We start from the raw sequence: 19,793 nt of genomic DNA, 5'->3' as shown, positions 1-19,793 counted from the left end.
TTTCATCAATTTCTCTCTTCCGTCCACGCCTAGGGAGATTAGCTACAGTGCCATGGGTTGCAAACTTCTTGATAATGTTGCGCACTGTGAACAAAGGCAAATCTAGATCTCTGGAGATGGACTTGTAACCTTGAGATTGTTGAGATTTTTCCAGAATTTTGGTTCTCAAGTCCTCAGACAGTTCTCTTCTCCTCTTTCTGTTGTCCATGCTTAGTGTGGCACACACAGACACACAATGGAAAAACTAAGTGAACTCCTCTCCTTATCTGCTTTCAGGCGTGATTTTTATATTGCCCCAGGTGAGTTTAAAGGAGCATCACATGCTTGAAACAATCTTATTTTTTCACAATTTTGAAAGGGTGGAATTAAATTCAATACTACAGTTTGGTCAATTCCTCTGTAAAAGATAAACGTAATACACACACAAGAGTGCATGTCATTGAACATTACCTCGAGTGACCACAAAACAATGTGGAAAATTTATCAGAGTGTGTTCCAAACAGGACAGATGCAAAACAGCTCATCAGATTTGCGCTGCTTTGGTGGAAATGAGAAAGAAAAGCCCAACAAACGCTGCCCTGTAACCAGTGGCTTGAAGGGATTTGTCGGACTCTGAACACTGTGGCCCACATTTATCATTGTTTTTAGACTGTTTTTTGTGTCTAAAAAAGGGGCAAAAAAGGCGCAAGCAGGGTTTTTTGCGCCTTTTTTGCCCCTTTTTGTTTACACATTTCTGCTGATTTTGAGTTGCAATCCACTGATTTTGAGTTGCAATCCACTGATTTTGGCAATAGACATGATATGGAAAGGATTTATCATTGCGCCTTTTTGTAAAAAGGAGCAAAAAAAGGCGCAAAGCCACTGAAAAGTCTCTAAAACTACACCAGCCCAGACATGGTGTAGCTTTTTGGTGTAGGTGTAGACAGAAATTTCATAAAATGTGACCTGCACAAAATTTATCAAAGCTCTTTTACCTTTTAAGAAATTTGGCGCTCCTACACATTATCAGCACAAAAAAAAGGTGTAAAAAAATGCTTCACTTGCACTGCAATGGTAAATGTGGGCCTGTATCTTTGGCACATTAAAAGATAAGGCCATTATGGGTTAAAAAGCACAGGTGTTGAACTGCTAGTCAGTGGAAGAAGGTTATTTTTACAGATTAATCTAAGTTTAAGGTGTATGGGTCAAAGAGGTAAGAGTTTTTTTCATTGTGGGACAGGTGAGTGCATACTTCCAGGTTTCATTATTGTTTATTTAGGAGATGGTACAGTTGGTGACTGTCCTTTGAACAGATTTTGCCTAGAATAATAGTAGAAGTGAGTATAAGAAACGTTGTAATATATTTTATTAGACAAAATGCTTCTTACTCCTGTTATCAAACTTCCTCCTCAAACCTTCTCTGAAAATCATCTCATCTTTGTCCTGTCTCTGCAAGACAAACAATACAAGTCTATGGAGGAAGAGAGCTCCACCCACCAGCTCTGGGAGAACTTCATATTACAGATGGAGCCTAGAGAGCAAAAAAAAAAAGCCATATACAAGTTATATAAAGGCCAGAGGTAGTGCTGCTCCTTATGAACAAACAGGGCAACTTATGCTAAAAAGTCTCCTGAAATGATAGGTACACTGAAGTAAATCTGAGGATTCTAGGAGTCCAAGTGCTTTCATAACGTACAGGTGAGCCATGCCAAACTTTCTGGCACCCATCCTATTGAGTGTGGTTTCACACTACAACAAGATGACAAACCAAAACATACTGTATCTATTGTCTGAGCTAAAATTATGTTCTTATAAAACAAAAACAAAACAAAAAAACACCATAGGTGCAAAAGAACATGGTTTGGCCACCACAGAGTGTTCAAGATGTGCAAGTTATGAGACAAAATCGCTTCATTTGTAAACAATTTTTTTATTTTATTTTTTAAGTAGCTATGTTTTTTTAACTGTTAAAACTCTGGACGTAGACCAAGAGGAATGTAACGTTCCATGGCCACTGTGTGGCATGCTTACCTAGTCCCTGCTCCATATACTGCCTGACTTCTCTGCTTTCCCAGGCTTTCTGTTGCCAATCTGCTGCTTGCTTCAATAAAACATTACCCCAAAATGGTACTAATAAAGCTGAGAATCACCCTACAAGAAAACGCTCATGAAGCAACGTAAATGGAAAATTAGAAAACTTATATAGGGGTTAGAATACGGTAATGCAATTTTCTTTAAATTATAAAACAAACCATATGAAGCATATGAGCAGTATAACTGCTGGCAGGTCTCTAGGCAGCAGGACTTTGCTTCACCTATAGCAGTTGCATTTCATGGGTCAAAATTGCAGTTCCGAATACCCCCAGGATTTATAGTAGAGCTGAATAGAATGACCATTAAAGGGGTACTCCGCTGCTCAGCGTTTGGAACAAACTGTTCCGAACGCTGGCGCCGGGAGCTTGTGCCATCATAGCCCCGCCCCCTCATGACGTCACACCCCACCCCCTCAATGCAAGTCTATGGGAGGGGGCGTGACGGCTGTCAGGTTCGTCACCCCCTGCAAATCCAGATTCCTATCTGGGGTGGTCAACCTTGATTTTGGCTTCTTGTTGGACACATGAGTGACAGCCCAGGTGCATGTCAGGGGCAACATGGACACTTCCTAAGGTTAGGCAAAGTGTGGATTGTGGAGACCCTTCACCTGAACCAATATGGTGTTGTATATTGTGATTTAAATAACATTTAAATATAACCTGAAAATAAATCCATTTGTGTTAATCACAAAAATATGTGATAGATTTTATGTAATGATTATATTCTTCAGGTCCCAGCCTTGCCCATATTCATTATGAGCGTGTGGTATTTTATTGAGCTGTTCACAGACATAGCAGTTTTAGTGCCATTATATTGTGTTTGTGTGGTTACATGTATTAATGAATCACCAATGCAATTCTCTATGATCAATTAATAATTACAAGGTGGCATTAGTAATGGTAGCCTCTCGTTCACATAAGTAAAAGGTTACCGCAGACACCTGCAAATGAGAGTGGCCAGTGACATTCATAATTTATAAGGGCCTGCACACTCCTCAGTTTTGTATCCTAATGGAATGTGTGTTTAGAAGCTGAAATCTAGTTAAATGTGAGATAGTAGAGAAACTGGAGGTTTCTTGAGACAGATTAGCCATAACATTAAAACCATCTGCTTAATATTATGTAGGTCACCCTTGTGCCATCAAAACAGTTTTCTCCACTCAAGGAAAAGCCTCCACAAGACATCTGATGGTATCCTATTGTATCTGGCTCCAAGTCATTATCCTGAAGTCCAGTAAAGTGTACCTGTCATTACCAAAAACGTTTTATATAATGTAGAAAATACCATTATATATATATTTGTAATATACATTGGTTATAAAATGTGTATATTTTTTTTCCTGCAGCTATTGCCTGTTTTTCTCTGTGAGGAGTCCAAATACAGGAAGTGAGTGTGGACAAGCAGGGCTCTGTACACTGAGGACAAGCAGGGCTCTGTACACTGAGGACAAGCGTGGCTCTGTACCCTGAGGACAAGCAGGGCTCTGTATACTGAGGACAAGCAGGGCTCTGTACTCTGAGGACAAGCAGGGCTCTGTACATTCAGGACAAGCAGGGCTCTGTACACTGAGGACAAGCAGGGCTCTGTACACTGAGGACAAGCAAGGGCTCTGTACACTGAGGACAAGCAAGGGCTCTGTACACTGAGGACAAACAGGGCTCTGTACACTGAGCACAAGCAGGGCTCTGTACACTGAGGACAAGCAGGGCTCTGTACACTGAGGACAAGCAGGGCTCTGTACACTGAGGACAAGCAGGGCTCTGTACACTGAGGACAAGCAAGGGCTCTGTACACTGAGGACAAGCAGGGCTCTGTATACTGAGGACAAGCAGGGCTCTGAGCACTGAGGACAAGCAGGGCTATGTACACTGAGGAAAACCATGGCCCTGTACACTGAGGACAAGCAAGGGCTCTGTACACTGAGGACAAGCGGGGCTCTGTACACTGAGGACAAGCGGGGCTCTGTACACTGAGGACAAGCGGGGCTCTGTACACTGAGGACAAGCGGGGCTCTGTACACTGAGGACAAGCGGGACTCTGTACACTGAGGATAAGCAGGGCTCTGTATACTGAGGACAAGCAGGGCTCTGAGGACAAGCAGGGCCCTGTACACTGAGGACAAGCAGGGCTCTGTACACTGAGGACAAGCAAGGGCTCTGTACACTGAGGGCAAGCAGGGCTCTGTGTACTGAGGACAAGCAGGGCTCTGTGTACTGAGGACAAGCAGGGCTCTGTGCACTGAGGACAAGCAGGGATCTGTGTACTGAGGACAAGCAGGGCTCTGGACAAGCAGGGCTCTATGTACTGAGGACGAGCAGGGCCCTGTACACTGAGGACTAGCAGGGCTCTGTGCACTGTGGACAAGCAGGTCTCTGTACACTGAGGACATGCAGGGCTCTGTAAACTGAGGACAAGCAGGACTCTAAACTGAGGACAAGCAGGGTTCTGTACACTGAGGACAAGCAGGGCTCTGTGCACTGAGAAAAAGCAGGGCTCTGGACAAGCAGGGCTCTATGTACTGAGGACGAGCAGGGCCCTGTACACTGAGGACTAGCAGGGCTCTGTGCACTGTGGATAAGCAGGGCTCTGTACACTGAGGACAAGAAGGGCTCTATGTACTGAGGACGAGCAGGGCCCTGTACACTGAGGACTAGCAGGGCTCTGTGCACTGTGGACAAGCAGGGCTCTGTACACTGAGGACAAGCAGGGCTCTGTAAACTGAGGACAAGCAGGACTCTGTAAACTGAGGACAAGCAGGGCTCTGTACACTGAGGACAAGCAAGGGCTCTGTACACTGAGGACAAGCAAGGGCTCTGTACACTGAGGACAAGCAGGGCTCTGTACACTAAGGACAAGCAGGGCTCTGTGTACTGAGGACAAGCAGGGCTCTGTGTACTGAGGACAAGCAGGGATCTGTGCACTGAGGACGAGCAGGGCTCTGTGCACTGAGGACGAGTAGGGCTCTGTGCACTGAGGACGAGCAGGGCTCTGTACACTGAGGACAAGTAGGGCTGTGTACACTGAGGACAAGCAGGGCTCTGTACACTGAGGACAAGCAGGGCTCTGTGTACTGAGGACAAGCAGGGCTCTGTACTCTGGACAAGCAGGGCTCTATGTACTGAGGAAGAGCAGGGCTCTGTACACTGAGGACGAGCAGGGCTCTGTACACTGAGGACTAGCAGTGCTCTGTGCACTGAGGACAAGCAGGGCTCTGTACACTGAGGACAAGCAGGGCTCTGTACTCTGGACAAACAGGGCTCTGTACTTTGGACAAGCAGGGCTCTATGTACTGAGGATGAGCAGGGCCCTGTACACTGAGGACTAGCAGGGCTCTGTGCACTGTGGACAAGCAGGGCTCTGTACACTGAGGACAAGCAGGGCTCTGTAAACTGAGGACAAGCAGGACTCTGTAAACTGAGGACAAGCAGGGCTCTGTACACTGAGGACAAGCAAGGGCTCTGTACACTGAGGACAAGCAAGGGCTCTGTACACTGAGGACAAGCAGGGCTCTGTACACTAAGGACAAGCAGGGCTCTGTGTACTGAGGACAAGCAGGGATCTGTGCACTGAGGACGAGCAGGGCTCTGTACACTGAGGACAAGCAGGGCTGTGTGTACTGAGGACAAGCAGGGCTCTGTACTCTGGACAAGCAGGGCTCTATGTACTGAAGAAGAGCAGGGCTCTGTACACTGAGGACGAGCAGGGCTCTGTACACTGAGGACTAGCAGTGCTCTGTGCACTGAGGACAAGTAGGGCTCTGTACACTGAGGACAAGCAGGGCTCTGTGCACTGAGGACAAGCAGGGCTCTGTACTCTGGACAAGCAGGGCTCTGTACTTTGGACAAGCTGGGCTCTATGTACTGAGGACGAGCAGGGCTCTGTACACTGAGGACGAGCAGGGCTCTACACTGAGGACGAGCAGGGCTCTGTACACTGAGGACAATCAGGGCTCTGTACACTGAGGACAAGCAGGGCTCTGTACACTGAGGACAAGCAGGGCTCTGTGTACTGAGGACAAGCAGGGCTCTGTACTCTGGACAAGCAGGGCTCTATGTACTGAGGACGAGCAGGGCTCTGTACACTGAGGACGAGCAGGGCTCTGTACACTGAGGACAATCAGGGCTCTGTACACTGAGGACGAGCAGGGCTCTGTGTACTGAGGACAAGCAGGGCTCTGTGCTCTGGACAAGCAGGGCTCTATGTACTGTGGACGAGCAGGGCTCTGTACACTGAGGACAAGCAGGGCTCTGTACACTGAGACTCTGTGACATGCTTCCTGCTCACACAGCATGATGATTGAGAACCAGGAGCCTGCACAGAGCCCTGGTAGCCCTGCCCACACTTCCTGTATTTGGTCTCCACACACACAGGCAATAGCAGCAGGGACAGCATTTTTTGCCAAAAAACTATACACATTTTTTTAACCAATTTATATTACAAATATACATATAATGGTATTATCTACATTATATTAAAAGTTTTTGCTAATGACAGGTTCACTTTAAAGGTGTACTCCGGTGGAAAACATTCTTTTCTTTTTATTTTATTTTTTTAAATCAATTGGTGCTAGAAAGTTACTGATTTGTAAATTACTTCTATTAAAAAATCTTAATCCTTCCAGTACTTATCAGCTGCTATATGCTCCAGAGGAAGTTGTGTAGTTCTTTTCAGTCTAACCACAGTTCTCTCTGCTGACACCTCTGTCTGTCTCAATTACTGTTCAGAGTGACATGGACAGAGGTGTCAGCAGAGAGAACTGTGGTCAGACAGAAAAGACCCTCACAACGTCCTCTGGAGCATACAGCAGCTGATAAGTACTGGAAGGATTAAGAATTTTTAATATAATTAATTTACAAATCTGTTTAGCTTTCTAGCACCAGTTGAAATCCCCCCCCCCCCCCACCCCACTGGAGTACCCCTTAAGGACCATGGTCTTTTTTCCACTTTTGCACTTTCGTTTCTTCCTACTCAGCTTCTAAAAATCATAACACTTAAAATTTTCCACCTACAGACCTGTATGAGGGCTTGGTATTTGCGACACCAATTTTTCTTTGTAATGACATCAAACATTTCACCACAAAATCTATTTTGAAACCAGAGGGAAAAAAACGCCATTTTGAAACTTTTGGGTTCTTCCGATTCTACGTAGAGCACTTTTTGATGAAAATTACACCTTCTCTTTATTCTGTAGGTCCATACGATTAAAATGATACCCAACTATAAACTATATGGGTTGGATTTTGTTTTACTTCTGTTAAAAAATTCTAACTTTTTTGCACAAAAATTTGTACGTTTAAAAATGTCCTCTTCTGGCCCCTATAACTTTTTTATTTTTGTGTATATGGGGATGTTATCAAATTTTTTGTGCTGTGATCTATGGTTTTTATTGGTACCATTTTTGTTTTTATAGGAGTTTTTGATCGCTTTTTATAAATTTTTTGTGGTTTACAAAGTGACCAAAAATACGCAATTTTGGACTTTTTTTGACCATGCAGTTTAGTGAACATTATATTTTTATGGTTCGCACATTTACCCACGCGGCGATACCACATGTTTATTTTTATTGTGGGTACATATTTTTATATGGAATTTGGGAAAAGGGCGGTGATTTAAACTTTTAATATGGAAATGGTTAAAGGGGTACTCCGTTGGGAATATTTATTTTTTTAAATCAACTGGTGCCAGAAAGTTAAAATGAGTTGTAAATTACTTCTATTTAAAAATCCTAATCCTTCCAGTACTTATCAGCTGCTGTATGCTCCACAGGAAGTTCTTTTCTTTTTGAATTCCTTTTCTGTCTGACCACAGTGCTCGCTGCTGACACCTCTGCCTGTGTCAGGAACTGTCCAGAGCAGGGTAGGTTTTCTATGGAGATTTGCTCCTGCTCTGGACAGTTCCTGACATGAACAGTGTTTTTTATTTACCTTTTTTGTACACTTTAGTAGTCCTTTTAGGAAGAATCATTAGATTCCTCATACAGATCAGTGTAGTTCCATAGAACTACATTGATCTGTGTGCTCTGTGCTCGATTGATAAAGCCTGGTTCAGCCAGACTCTATCAATCACAGAGCCGGGACAGGAGGAGAGGTAAGCCCTCCAGCAACCTTATTAGTGGATCGCTCCCCCGCGATCGCCCTTTGCGGGGGGGGGGGGGGGGGCAATCCACCCCACTTGACCACCAGGGACTGTTTCAAGGTCCCTTTAGATGCTTTGTCAGAGGCAATCTAAAGGTTTAATTGCCGGCTGTGGAGAACGGCTAATAACAGCTGCCCCCAGCTACAGGAATCAGTTGAGGGCCACCCGGTATGGCATGGGCTCAAGTCAGGAGCACGTGCCATACAATGTTAATGACACATGGACGTGTACATGTCCTTGGTCGTTAACAGGTTAAGTCCAGTAACTTGTGAGGTGTGGCCTACATGGATCTGTCTTGTGTTTTTGGATTGAGGTCTGGGAAAAATTGGTGCCCAGAATATCGCCACTGAAAATAATCCTCATCAGGAACTTTCATTGACATCAATGGGGCTTTGATTCCACTAGGATTCTCGTAGAATTTCTGCCATGGTTTTTCCATGGAGAAGTTGAGGAAATTCAGCGAGGAGATTCTGCCATGTAGGTTCGGCCTAAGGGTCCCGAAGCACAATAAATTGAAGCTTAAGTAGTTGTAAGGGTGCATTCCCACGTTGCGTATTTTGCTGCGTATTTGCTGCGTATTTGATGCTGCGTATTTTCCTACCCATTGACTTCAACAGGGAAAATAAAATACGCAGCAGCAAATACGCAGCAAATACGCCGTGTGGGAATGTACCCTAATGGTTAACAAAAAATAAAGAATAATTTTCCAGAAACTACGCTACTGTTGTCCATGGGCTATGTCTAGTATTGCAGATTATTGTTAGTCAAGTGAATGGAGTCCTCTTTCAATACCAGACACAGTCAAAGGACAAAAGTTGAGCTATTTCTGGAAACAAGGTACATATTTTTATCTATTCCTGGCTGTACTACTTTTATGCTCTCTTTTGTAATGCTAGGTATTACAGTGAACCCTCAACCTACAATGGCCTCAACATACAATAGTTTCAACATACAGTGGTCTTTTCTGGACCATTGTAAGTTGAAACCAGACTCAACATACAATGTACAGACAGTCCAGACATGTGCAACGTGTCAATGGCTGGAAGAACCGACCAATCAGAACGGACATTTTACTGGTAAAACATCTGTGTATTACTGAAGTGCATGCACTGACTGGTGTCTGATAGCGCCCACTTCAGTACAGGGAGGTATTACATGTTCTGTACTCTTTACCTGTATTACTGAAGTGTATGCACTGACTGGTGTCTGGTAGCGCCCCCTACAGTACAGGGAGGTATTACATGTTCTGTACTCTTTACCTGTACCAGGGTTACCTGCTCCTTTGGACACCAGGTGGGGGCAACTCCATTTTACTTTTTTAGGACACTGTGTGTACTGTACAGGAACCTGAAGAAGCTCCTGTCCTCTACATAGACCAGTGTTTCCCAAGCAGGGTGCCCCCAGCTGTTGCAAAACTACAACTCCCAGCATGCCCGGACAGCCTTTGGCTGTCCGGGCATGCTGGGAGTTGTAGTTTTGCAACAGCTGGAGGCTCCCTGCTTAGGAAACACTGACATAGACAGTGATTTACAGCTCCCAGCAGATCTTTCTTTCTTTTATATATAAGGATTTGTTTTATCTATATTAGTTATCTACTTATTTTTCTTTAATCCTCACTTTTTCCTATTTTTGGATGACATTTTGGGGCTTCAGAACCAATTACCAGGTTTCCATAGAGTTTTGGTCTCAACATACAATGGTTTCAACATACAATGGTCATCCCAGAACCAATTATTATTGTAACTTGAGGGACCAATGTATATCATGCTATGACTACCAGTAAAACAGTTAAAGTAAAACCAGTCCACAGTTTAAAGTTCTTCCAGTCCATATGGCTAAGGAGCAATAAACACTGGTAATGAAGCATCTGATGTCTGTATTGAAGCTGTATTGTCTCCTTTTTACGATGGTATCAGATATTATTGCTTTCCTGGTTTCCAACCCTCACATGACATCTAGATGCAAAATTCTTGGCAACTGTGCCAGTTTGTGCCAAGCAAATGAAAAAAATTACAGGTGCATCTAGTATGATTCTTTATGCTCCAAAGTTGCTATTAAGGTCCAGGTCTAAAATCTTTTAATAACCCCTTAGGGCATAACCTAATTTGGGCCCTAGAGGGGCTGCAAACTTTTTTTTTTATTGCTCTAACGTAACCATATGCATTGTAGTGTATCGAATAACTTTTTATTAAATGTTTTTTTTGGGGGGGAGGGGGGGGGGGTGTAAAAATATTTTCAAAAACATTTAAAGGGGTACTCAACTGGAAAACATTTTTTTTTTAAATCAAGTGGTGCTTACTTCTATTTAAAAATCTTAACCCTTCCAGTACTTATCAGCTGCGGTATGGTCCACAGGAAGTTCTTTTCTTTTTAAATTTCTTATCTGTCTGATCACAGTGCTCTCTGCTGACACCTCTGTCTATTTTAGGAACTGTCCAGAGCAGGATAGGTTTTCTACATGGATTTGCTCCTACTCTGGACAGTTCCTGATATGGACAGAGGTGTCAGCAGAGAGCACTGTGATCAGACAGAATGGAAATTCAAAAAGAAACGAACTTCTTGTGGTGTAACCAGTCATATGCAGCCTCCGGAAAACTCCCAAATCATTGTCCTTTTTTTTTTTTTTAGATTGGGGAACAGATGAGAAGGAGCAAGGACAGGCGAAAACGGTGAATGGGGAATCACTTGAACAACTAAGGAGGTCAGTTTAGCCATTTTGCAGTAGTTTCTCAAGTTACACTATGAACTGGCACCATTGTATGTTGAGACTATAACTGTATGTAAACCTGGTAATAGGTTTTGAAGCCCAAAATGTCATTAAAAAAAAAATAGGAAAAAGAGGATTAAAGAAAAATTTGTAGATAACTAATACAGATAAAGCGAGTCTTTACATATAAATGTAATAAAGAGCTGCTGGAAGTAAATCACATTCTATGTAGAGGACAGGAGCTTCTTCAGGGTCCTTTACAGTACACACAGGGTCCCAAAAAATTAACATGCAACCACCCCATCTGGTTTCCTGAGGAGCAGCTAACCCTGGCAAAGGTAAAGAGTTATACAGAACATGAAGTACCTTCCTGTACTGTAGGGGGCGCTACCAGACATCCAGTCAGTGCATGTACTCCAGTAATACAAGTGTTTTACCAGTGAAATGCCCATTCTGATTGGTCAGTTCTTCCAGCCATTGACATGTTTCGGAGATCTTGAATGTCTTTATCATTGTATGTTAATGAACAGGATCTGTGGTATAGTGTCCACCCCACAGTATGTGAGATGCTTGATTCACTTTTTCCAGCAAAATTAAATAACATGGGGGATATACCATAGGAAGTGCTCTAAAACATAACTTTTACTAGTTTCTTGGCTAAAATACACCAATTCTGTGACCCCAATAAAATATTCAAATAGGATCTAGTGCCAATTGTACCAAATGTGTAAATGGCCCAACGCATTTCCGCTGCATAAAGCAGCTTCCCCAGGGGAACAATAGTCGTGGTACAATCAAATATGTCCTTGACACATAATCTGATAAGTCAAACATCAGAATAATCAAAGATACAGCAAAGCCATAGTGCATAGTGCTTTGATTTCTCACAAGCTCCATCACAGCATGGTTAATAGTAGGTATAAATCATATAGAAACAGTACATCATATGTGTATGCACAAATACCGGACAGGCTTGTACCTGAAGGCAACCTGTGGGGAATAAAGTAAAAAAAGAGATGCTATCAGGATATCAAATAGTCTTTAAGACAATATGTTGGCAAAGGATGATTTCACTACCTCCAGTCCCTTCAGGATGCCTTTTCTAAGCATCCTGAAGGTATTGGAGGTTGTGAAATCATCCTTTGCCAATATATTGTCTTAAAGACTATTTAATATCCTAATAGCATCTCTTTTTTTACTTTATTCCCCACAGGTTGCCTTCAGGAAACAAGCCTGTCTGGTATTTGTGCATACACATATGATGTACTGTTTCTATAGGATTTATACCTCACTGCTGTATCTTTCATTATTCTGATGTTTGACTTATCAGATTATGTGTCCAGGACATATTTGATTGTACCACTACTATTGTTCCCCTGAGGAAGCTGATTTACGCAGCGGAAACGCGTTTGGCCATTTACACATTTGGTACAATTGGCACTAGATCATATTTGAATATTTTATTGGGGTCACAGAATTGGTGTATTTTAGCCAAGAAACTAGTAAAAGTTATGTTTTAGAGCACTTCCTATGGTATATCCCCCTTGTTGTTATAGCATTGTATGTTGAGTCTGGTGTCGATTTACAATGGTCCAGAAAAGACTAAAAATATTATCACCTGAGACCATTGTAAGTTGAGGGACCACTGTATATATGTAAAATAAAATTAATAGTGCTAGTGACGGAATTTGAAACGACTTATGTCATACATCTATGTGCCATAGATAATAAATGTATAAATAATAAATGTATGAGATGGGGTTAAAGTATTGAACAGTAGTCCAACGTAAACAATAGCTGTCGTGGCCGTGCATTGACTTCAATGAGTGCTTTGTTACGCTTTTTCTTCTTTTTTTTACCTTGAAGCATGACTGTCAGACTACATGGCAACTTACGGTCACACGCGAGGTTGTACTGAGCCGTAAAATGTTCATGTCTATGAGCCCCTAGGCCGGTTTCACATTGGCGATATTACAGCCAAAACACCCAGCTGTGTAGTAGTCCTGAAGAACCACACGTAGGTCACTAGAGAACCTGAATTACTCCTGTGAGAAACTCAACTTACATAGGTAAGTCATGACTGTTGGGCGTTCTCTTTTTTATTTTTTAAATACACATGTGACCACAGCCTAAACGTAAGAGTACAATTTGCACGCCGTTTACTATAGGAGCAGTGATATAGAGTAGTCATTATTTTTGTTCCCCTTGTTTGGCAATGGATTTAGTCAGGCAATTCCTGCATTATTTGTTTGTCTGTGGATTTGGAGAAAGTTCTCTGAAGTATTGATGAGTAATAAGCTCCAAGTATTCGGCAATGGAGGAGATTAACTAAGACTAGCTTATACGGATTTCCCCTTATTTTCTCCTATGGTTGAAAAAATAAAAATGCCTTTGGTCACCCTGTCTTCTGTACTATCTGAGAACCACTCATTCCTCAAATTCTTGTCATTCATCTGCTGAAACCACTTAAAAGATTTACATTTCCCTTTAAGTTATGCTTAAGAAAATACTGTATATTAAGCACTGAAGCATTTGCCCCGGCATGCAGAATAGAGAAGCAATTTTGTCTATAACAAAAGGTGGAGCTGCCCTAGGAAATATACATATTGGGGGTTGTTTTTACTGTGTCACCCAAAAATGTGAATATAATTTTGACCTTTTTACATGGGTATGGAGCAAATCATAGCATGGAAATCCACTTAAAAAATTTGCCGGGAGCAAAACATTTTGCATGGGGATATCCTTTCACCTCCTCAACTTCCCATAATCAAATATACTGAATACCAATGTTTGAGGGGCCTTAAAGGGGTACTCCAGTGGAAAACTTTTTTTTTTTTTTAATCAACTGGTGCCAGAAAGTTAAACAGATTTGTAAAGTACTTCTATTTAAAATCTACTGTGTTGATCTGTATTAAAGGGGTACTCCGGTGTAAAACTTTTTTTTTTTAAATCAACTGGTGCCAGAAAGTTAAACATATTTGTTAATTACTTCTATTAAAAAATCTTTATCCTTCCAGTACTTATTAGCTGCTGAATACTACAGAGGAAATTCTTTTCTTTTTGGAACACAGAGCTCTCTTCTGACATCAAGAGCACAGTGCTCTCTGCTGACATCTCTGTCCATTTTAGGAACTGTCCAGAGCAGCATATGTTTGCTATGGGGATTTTCTCCTACTCTGGACAGTTCTTAAAATGGACAGAGATGTCAGCAGAGAGCACTGTGCTCAAGATGTCGGAAGAGAGCTCTGTGTTCCAAAAAGAAATTAATTTCCTCTGTAGTATTCAGCAGCTAATAAGTACTGGAAGGATTAAGATTTTTTAATAGAAGTAATTAACAAATATGTTTATCTTTCTGGCACCAGTTGATTTATTTAAAAAAAAAAAAAAAAAAAAAAGAAGTTTTACACCAGAGTACCCCTTTAATACAGATCTTTTATGGCTCTCCACATAAGAAAAAGATCAGACCTCTTACCTTGACCAGAAATGACATGGAACCTTCTTTTTTCTCTGAGACAGAACATGGTGCCTCATTCTATATCAGGACAAAAAGTTAATTAAGTTAGATTTGGTAATATGACTGTATTCAAAATGTATTCAGTGAATATATTGTTCTGCACAGAGCAGGACGTTTGGAGGTGCAGCTATGGCACCAGAGAAGGAATTTTTTTCTTCCTAGTATGGGGCAATTGGCATCAGCCTCATAAGTTTTTTTTTTTTGCCTTCCTCTGGATCAACACAGTAGGGACACAGTAGGGATATAGGTTGAACCTGATCTCTGATCACAGGCCTGCTATTTGGCTGATAATTGCCTTGTGTAATTGAGCTCTAAAATTAGCCATACATATAAAATGGCTCCCCTAATACGGCTATACACATGCATCGGCCAACATTACTTTAAAGGGGTACTCCGCTGCCCCAGCGTTTGGAACATTTTGTTCTGAATGCTTGGAACGGTGGTCGTGATGTTACGGCCATGCCCTCTCGTGACGTCACACCATGCCTCCTCAATGCAAGTCTATGGGACGGGGCGTGGCGATCGCGATTATTTTCTTTCAGATATTGAAGTAGGAATAGTGGGATTTTAGTCAGGCCAAAAAAAATCATTAGGTCCATCATTTCCTAATGTCCACATATGTAAGCCACATGCTGCATTTTTCCTGCAATTTTCACAGACATGCAGCATGCACATTATGGAAGTCGTGCCAAGTTGAATGTTGTTACGTATAATATCTCAGTGTTACCATATTCTGGGAAAGTAGCCAGCACATAGGATCCCATGCAAAGGAATGTGTCTCCAATTATCTCCCTAATAATTCTTGAAAGGGGATATGTAGGCCATGCACTCACAATGATTGCTGTTACTGGAACACTGTGTGTGGCAGACGTTCCTTTAAGGAATCTGTAGGAAAACAGATGTGTGATATCCCAGTGCAGGCTCACCCCTGCATCCAGGACACACAGCAAGCAAATACACAAGACACCCATTCCAATACATGTCACATACTGTACTAAACTGCTATAATACCAAACATACTAGTCAAATAAACTACTTAAAGGGTAGTCCTACTGTCTGCGCTCCACGCACTAAAATCAGAGAGCCGGCATAAATTAACGCTATAATTTGCTCCAATTTTTTGTATAAATGTTTTAAAAAATGTATCAAGCCACAGAAGCCAGGCCACTTATTGCTCTTAAACTCTGACCACTTTTTGTTGGCAAGCGCCAAAATCCTAAAATGCCGTACATGTTTTGCACAAATGAAGCTTGCTCAAAAAATTGTGACTTTTGTATGGCAAACAGGTCTACATTAATTCCACCCCTATCATTGTAGGATCAGACTACAAGGTTTGTTTGCAGTCTGTTACCATGGAGACACGTAGCTCTGCTTAGGAACTGTACACAAAAGATTTTTTTTATGAAGATTGTTTGCAAAGTTGCTTTATTTTTATATGTCATGAAGCAATAAAAGAAGTTGCTTGCAAGGAGGCTCGCTGCTATGTAAAATAGGTAAAAATGTTCCGTACTGTTATAAATAGCAGAAATCCTCCCGCTATCTCTTTTTCTGTGTTCTAAGCACTGAGGTACTTTGGATGAAATTATATTTGTTTGCCCTTATAAAGATTCAGAGCCTAATACTCAGAGCAGACTATAGAATACATTCTGCCTTCCCTGCCCAGGTGTGATTCTATATTGTGCTTGTGTTGAGTTCCTTGTCTGTATCTTATTTACTTTACTTATTTACTTATATCTTTGTGTTATCCTTATTTTGCTATTGGATAGTCACAGAGCCTTGTCTAGTGAGTGTGACTGTCACACAGAGTTTTGTCTTATTTTTGTTTTTTAGGGTCTTAGTTCCTTCTTGTTTATTTTGCATTGTTTAGTCTAGGGCTAGTGCAGGGACAGCTAGCTTAGTTCTCTGGTCAGTTTAGTTCAGGTAGGTATATAAAGGGAATGATAGTTCTTTCTACTGTTGTCTTGTTGGCCATGTTTTTCTCCATCTTTAGCTGTTGTTATTAGGGATCGACCGATTATCGGTTTGGCCGATATTATCGGGCGATAATCACGATTTTGGGCATTTTCGGCATTGACAATTAACTTGCCGATAATCCGATAATGCCTCGCCCCGCGCACCTCCCCCACTGCACCGCGAACGCCCCCCCCCACGACCCGCCGCACCGCGTCGCACCCCCCCACCGCACCGCCCCGACCCCATTGCTTCCCCCATCCCCGGTTTTATAATTACCTGTTCCCGGGGGCCCGGATCCACACTACTTCTGGCTCCTGCTGCGTCCTGCGTTACACTGTGTGCAATGTCGAGTGACGTGACGTCACCGTCAGAGCGCACAGTGACAGTTCAGGAGGACGCCACAGGAGCCAGATGTAGAGTGGACCCCGGGCCCCGGGAACAGGTAATTATAAAACCGGGGATGGGGGACGCAATGGGGCTGGGGCGGTGCGGTAGGGGGCGCGGAGCGGTGCGGCGGTGGGGGGGGGGGGGCGGTCGCGGTGGCAGTGATAGGATTCAGGAGGACCCCCGGACAAGCAGGGGGAGAGAAGCGGGTGGCGGTGGCGGCGGCCTTTGGCACCGCAAAAGCCTCTGCAGTTCATTGATTTAAATCAATGATCTGCAGCGGTGTCGCGGGGCGATAAATAGCCGATAACTTATACCGGAATGTCGGTATAAGTTATAGGCTATTGGCCCCAACCTCCACAGATTATCGGTATCGGCCCTAAAAAAACGATATTGGTCGATCCCTAGTTGTTATTTCTACATTTGAATTGTCATTTAATTACAATCTCCAGTTTCAGTGAGTTGCCATTTTGCGCTTGTTACTTCTGTTATTAATACAGGTACATGCACCTTATTTCTCCTTGTGACTGCTTGCTGGCCATACTATTCTACCCTACTATAAGTCCTGGTGGTATCTGAGCACTGGAAACCATTGATAGGACCCAGGAAAAGCAACTGCTATAGTTTCAAGAGATGTGCCTTATTCAGCGCATCCTAACCAGGTGAGTGGAAAACTAAGGTATCTCGATGATCATATATTAACTTTTGAACTAATAACCTAATGCACTAGGGAGCGCTTTATTTTTTCCAATTTTAGTAGTACAATTTCTAGTGGACTGACAAATCGTGAGGAATTCTCTGGAGAGTCATGAATCGAGTGATCTATTATTAGAACTCTATTTTAATATATATAAAATAAAGGGTCCATATACTGTTTTTGTACAGGAGCTTTAGGTAACCATTGTCATATTTTCAGAATATATACTTTATATGGCTAAGTTGGGCTCTGAATCATACTCCATTCATCATCACATCCATTTTCTAGTTGGCAAACACAGTTGACATATGTTGTATGTTAACTTCTTCAGCTTCCATCAGCCAAGAACAAACTTAATAGGGTGGATTCATATGTTCATTTTCAGATTCAAGGGTTTTGCTATAGAAATTTCTTTGACTGTCCCATCCATTCCGGTAGAAGACAACATACATGCTACTGAAAAGACCCCATTCAGGTGAACAGAACAGATTTTAAGAAGTAACAGGCAGCACTCACCAATTACGTACGGGTAAAAATCCTTCTTTATTTTTCAAGATACAACATCACAGGTGCAAAGCAGATAAAATGGACTAGGACATCCTATGAGTTCAAGCCGGTAACCTACTTAAACTGATATGATGACCTAGTCCATTGTATATCGGCTTTAACATAAATGATGTCCTAGTCTGTTGTATCTGTTATGCACCTGTGATGTTGCAGTTTGAAAAATAAAGAAGGATTTTTACCCGTACGTACGTAATACGTCCTACCCGTTACTTCTATAGACTTTTGCTTTGTGGATGCTTTGCTATTGGTATACTAGCACCCCAGAATTGGTATGGGATCTAGCACGTGAGGCTGTTCTTACATTTATAGGGTTGCCCAACTCTTTATCCACCAATGACCAGTTCAATAGGAGAATAAGAAGAAAAGTATCTACTTTTTCTTCTCCCAAAAAACATCAGCACTCGTCGTTTTTTTCTGGTCCTGGAAGAACCCTTTAGAGCTCATAAAAAAATCCTTAAAGTGTACCTGTCGTTACCAAAAACTTTTTAGATAATACCATTTGATGGATATTTGTATTATTCATTGGTTAAAATATGTGTGTATTTGTGGATGAAAAAATACTGTCTCTGCAGCTATTGCCTGTGTGTCTCTGTGAGGAGTCCAAACACAGGGAGTGAGGTCAGGACAAGCAGGGCTCTGTGCAGGCTCCTGGTTTCTCAATCATCCTGCTGTGTGAGTCGGGGGCGTGTCACAGAGCCTCAGTGTACAGAGCCCTGATTGTCCTCAGTGTACAGAGCTCTGATTGTCCTCAGTGTACAGAGCCCTGCTTGTCCTCAGTGTACATGTGGTGCACCACTGCAGTGAATGGCGGGACCACAGGTGTTGTGGTGAAACTGGTGGGATCAGATGTTATTAACCCCGTTGGGTTGGATGGTATGAACCCCTATGTGTTTGTGACGCCAGTGTGGTTTTCGGGTTCCAGAACACCACATGCCCGGATTCTCCGCTATCCCACGGGCTAGATGGTGAATAAAGAGTCCACAACCAGTTATGGTCAACGGAGGCTTTACTGAATAGAACACAGGTGTAATTATCTTCACAGCTAAGGCCAGAATTCCCAGAGAGGTGGCCAGTACCCAGAGGACCTCACAGCTTGCTGGACCAATACTTATAATTAACTTGACTTGTAATTAGACTTGACTTGCACTATGTGCAGGACTTGACTAACTTCAGTGACAGCCGACATAGACTTGTAGACTTACTGGAGAGTTGTAGCTTGGTGGTACTCCAGATGCTGATCACTTGTCCTGAGATTCTATGGTAGCTGCTTCAGCAAAGGCTTTGATGTTACTCTCAGAAGAGTCTGAGGAAAGAGAGCTAATTAAAGATGGCCATCCCTTTCTATAGTGGGGGGCTGGACTAAAGCTCATTGGTCAAGCTGTGGGTCATAGGTTAATGCTGGTGTTCTCTGGGAGTACATGTTGCAACAAATCATATAACTGCATAACATATCGTGTGATAGGATTACTCACAGGTCTTTGAGTCCTCCAAAGGTCTTGTATACTATCTAGACATAAGGATCCTGTCTATGCTCTTAAAGGCACATACACCACACCTAATAAATTAACAGGAGAACAAAGGGAGTCCATACAGGTAGTACAGGAATGTGTACCTGTACTGGGACATCACATACAGAGCCCTGCTTGACCTCGGTGTACAGAGCCTTGCTTGCCTCAGTGTACAGAGCCCTGCTTGACCTCGGTGTACAGAGCCTTGCTTGCCTCAGTGTACAGAGCCCTGCTTGTCCTCAGTGTACAGAGCCC

At 42.6% G+C, this 19,793-nt stretch overlaps 2 long non-coding RNA genes across 2 annotated transcripts in view; one reads left to right on the top strand and one right to left on the bottom strand.

Annotated features, from left to right (window-relative positions):
• LOC130294102 (uncharacterized) overlaps positions 1–19,793 on the top strand; it is a 61,079-nt gene that overhangs the window by 11,322 nt on the left and 29,964 nt on the right. Inside the window, exons 2-4 of the long non-coding RNA XR_008848381.1 lie at positions 10,837–10,909; positions 12,782–12,984; positions 17,267–17,428. This is a non-coding gene — a long non-coding RNA (uncharacterized LOC130294102). The remainder of the gene's footprint in view (positions 1–10,836; positions 10,910–12,781; positions 12,985–17,266; positions 17,429–19,793) is intronic.
• Positions 1,365–19,564, bottom strand: LOC130294103 (uncharacterized). Its single transcript, XR_008848382.1, has 3 exons — positions 19,233–19,564; positions 14,388–14,447; positions 1,365–1,510 (listed from the first exon to the last, which is right to left on the bottom strand). It is a non-coding gene; the product is annotated as an uncharacterized LOC130294103 (long non-coding RNA).

The sequence above is a fragment of the Hyla sarda genome, chromosome 10 (assembly GCF_029499605.1).
Source record: "Hyla sarda isolate aHylSar1 chromosome 10, aHylSar1.hap1, whole genome shotgun sequence".
NCBI lineage: Eukaryota > Metazoa > Chordata > Amphibia > Anura > Hylidae > Hyla > Hyla sarda.
The sequence above is the reverse complement of the archived record's forward strand: the minus strand, read 5'-3'. Positions and strand labels throughout refer to the sequence as shown.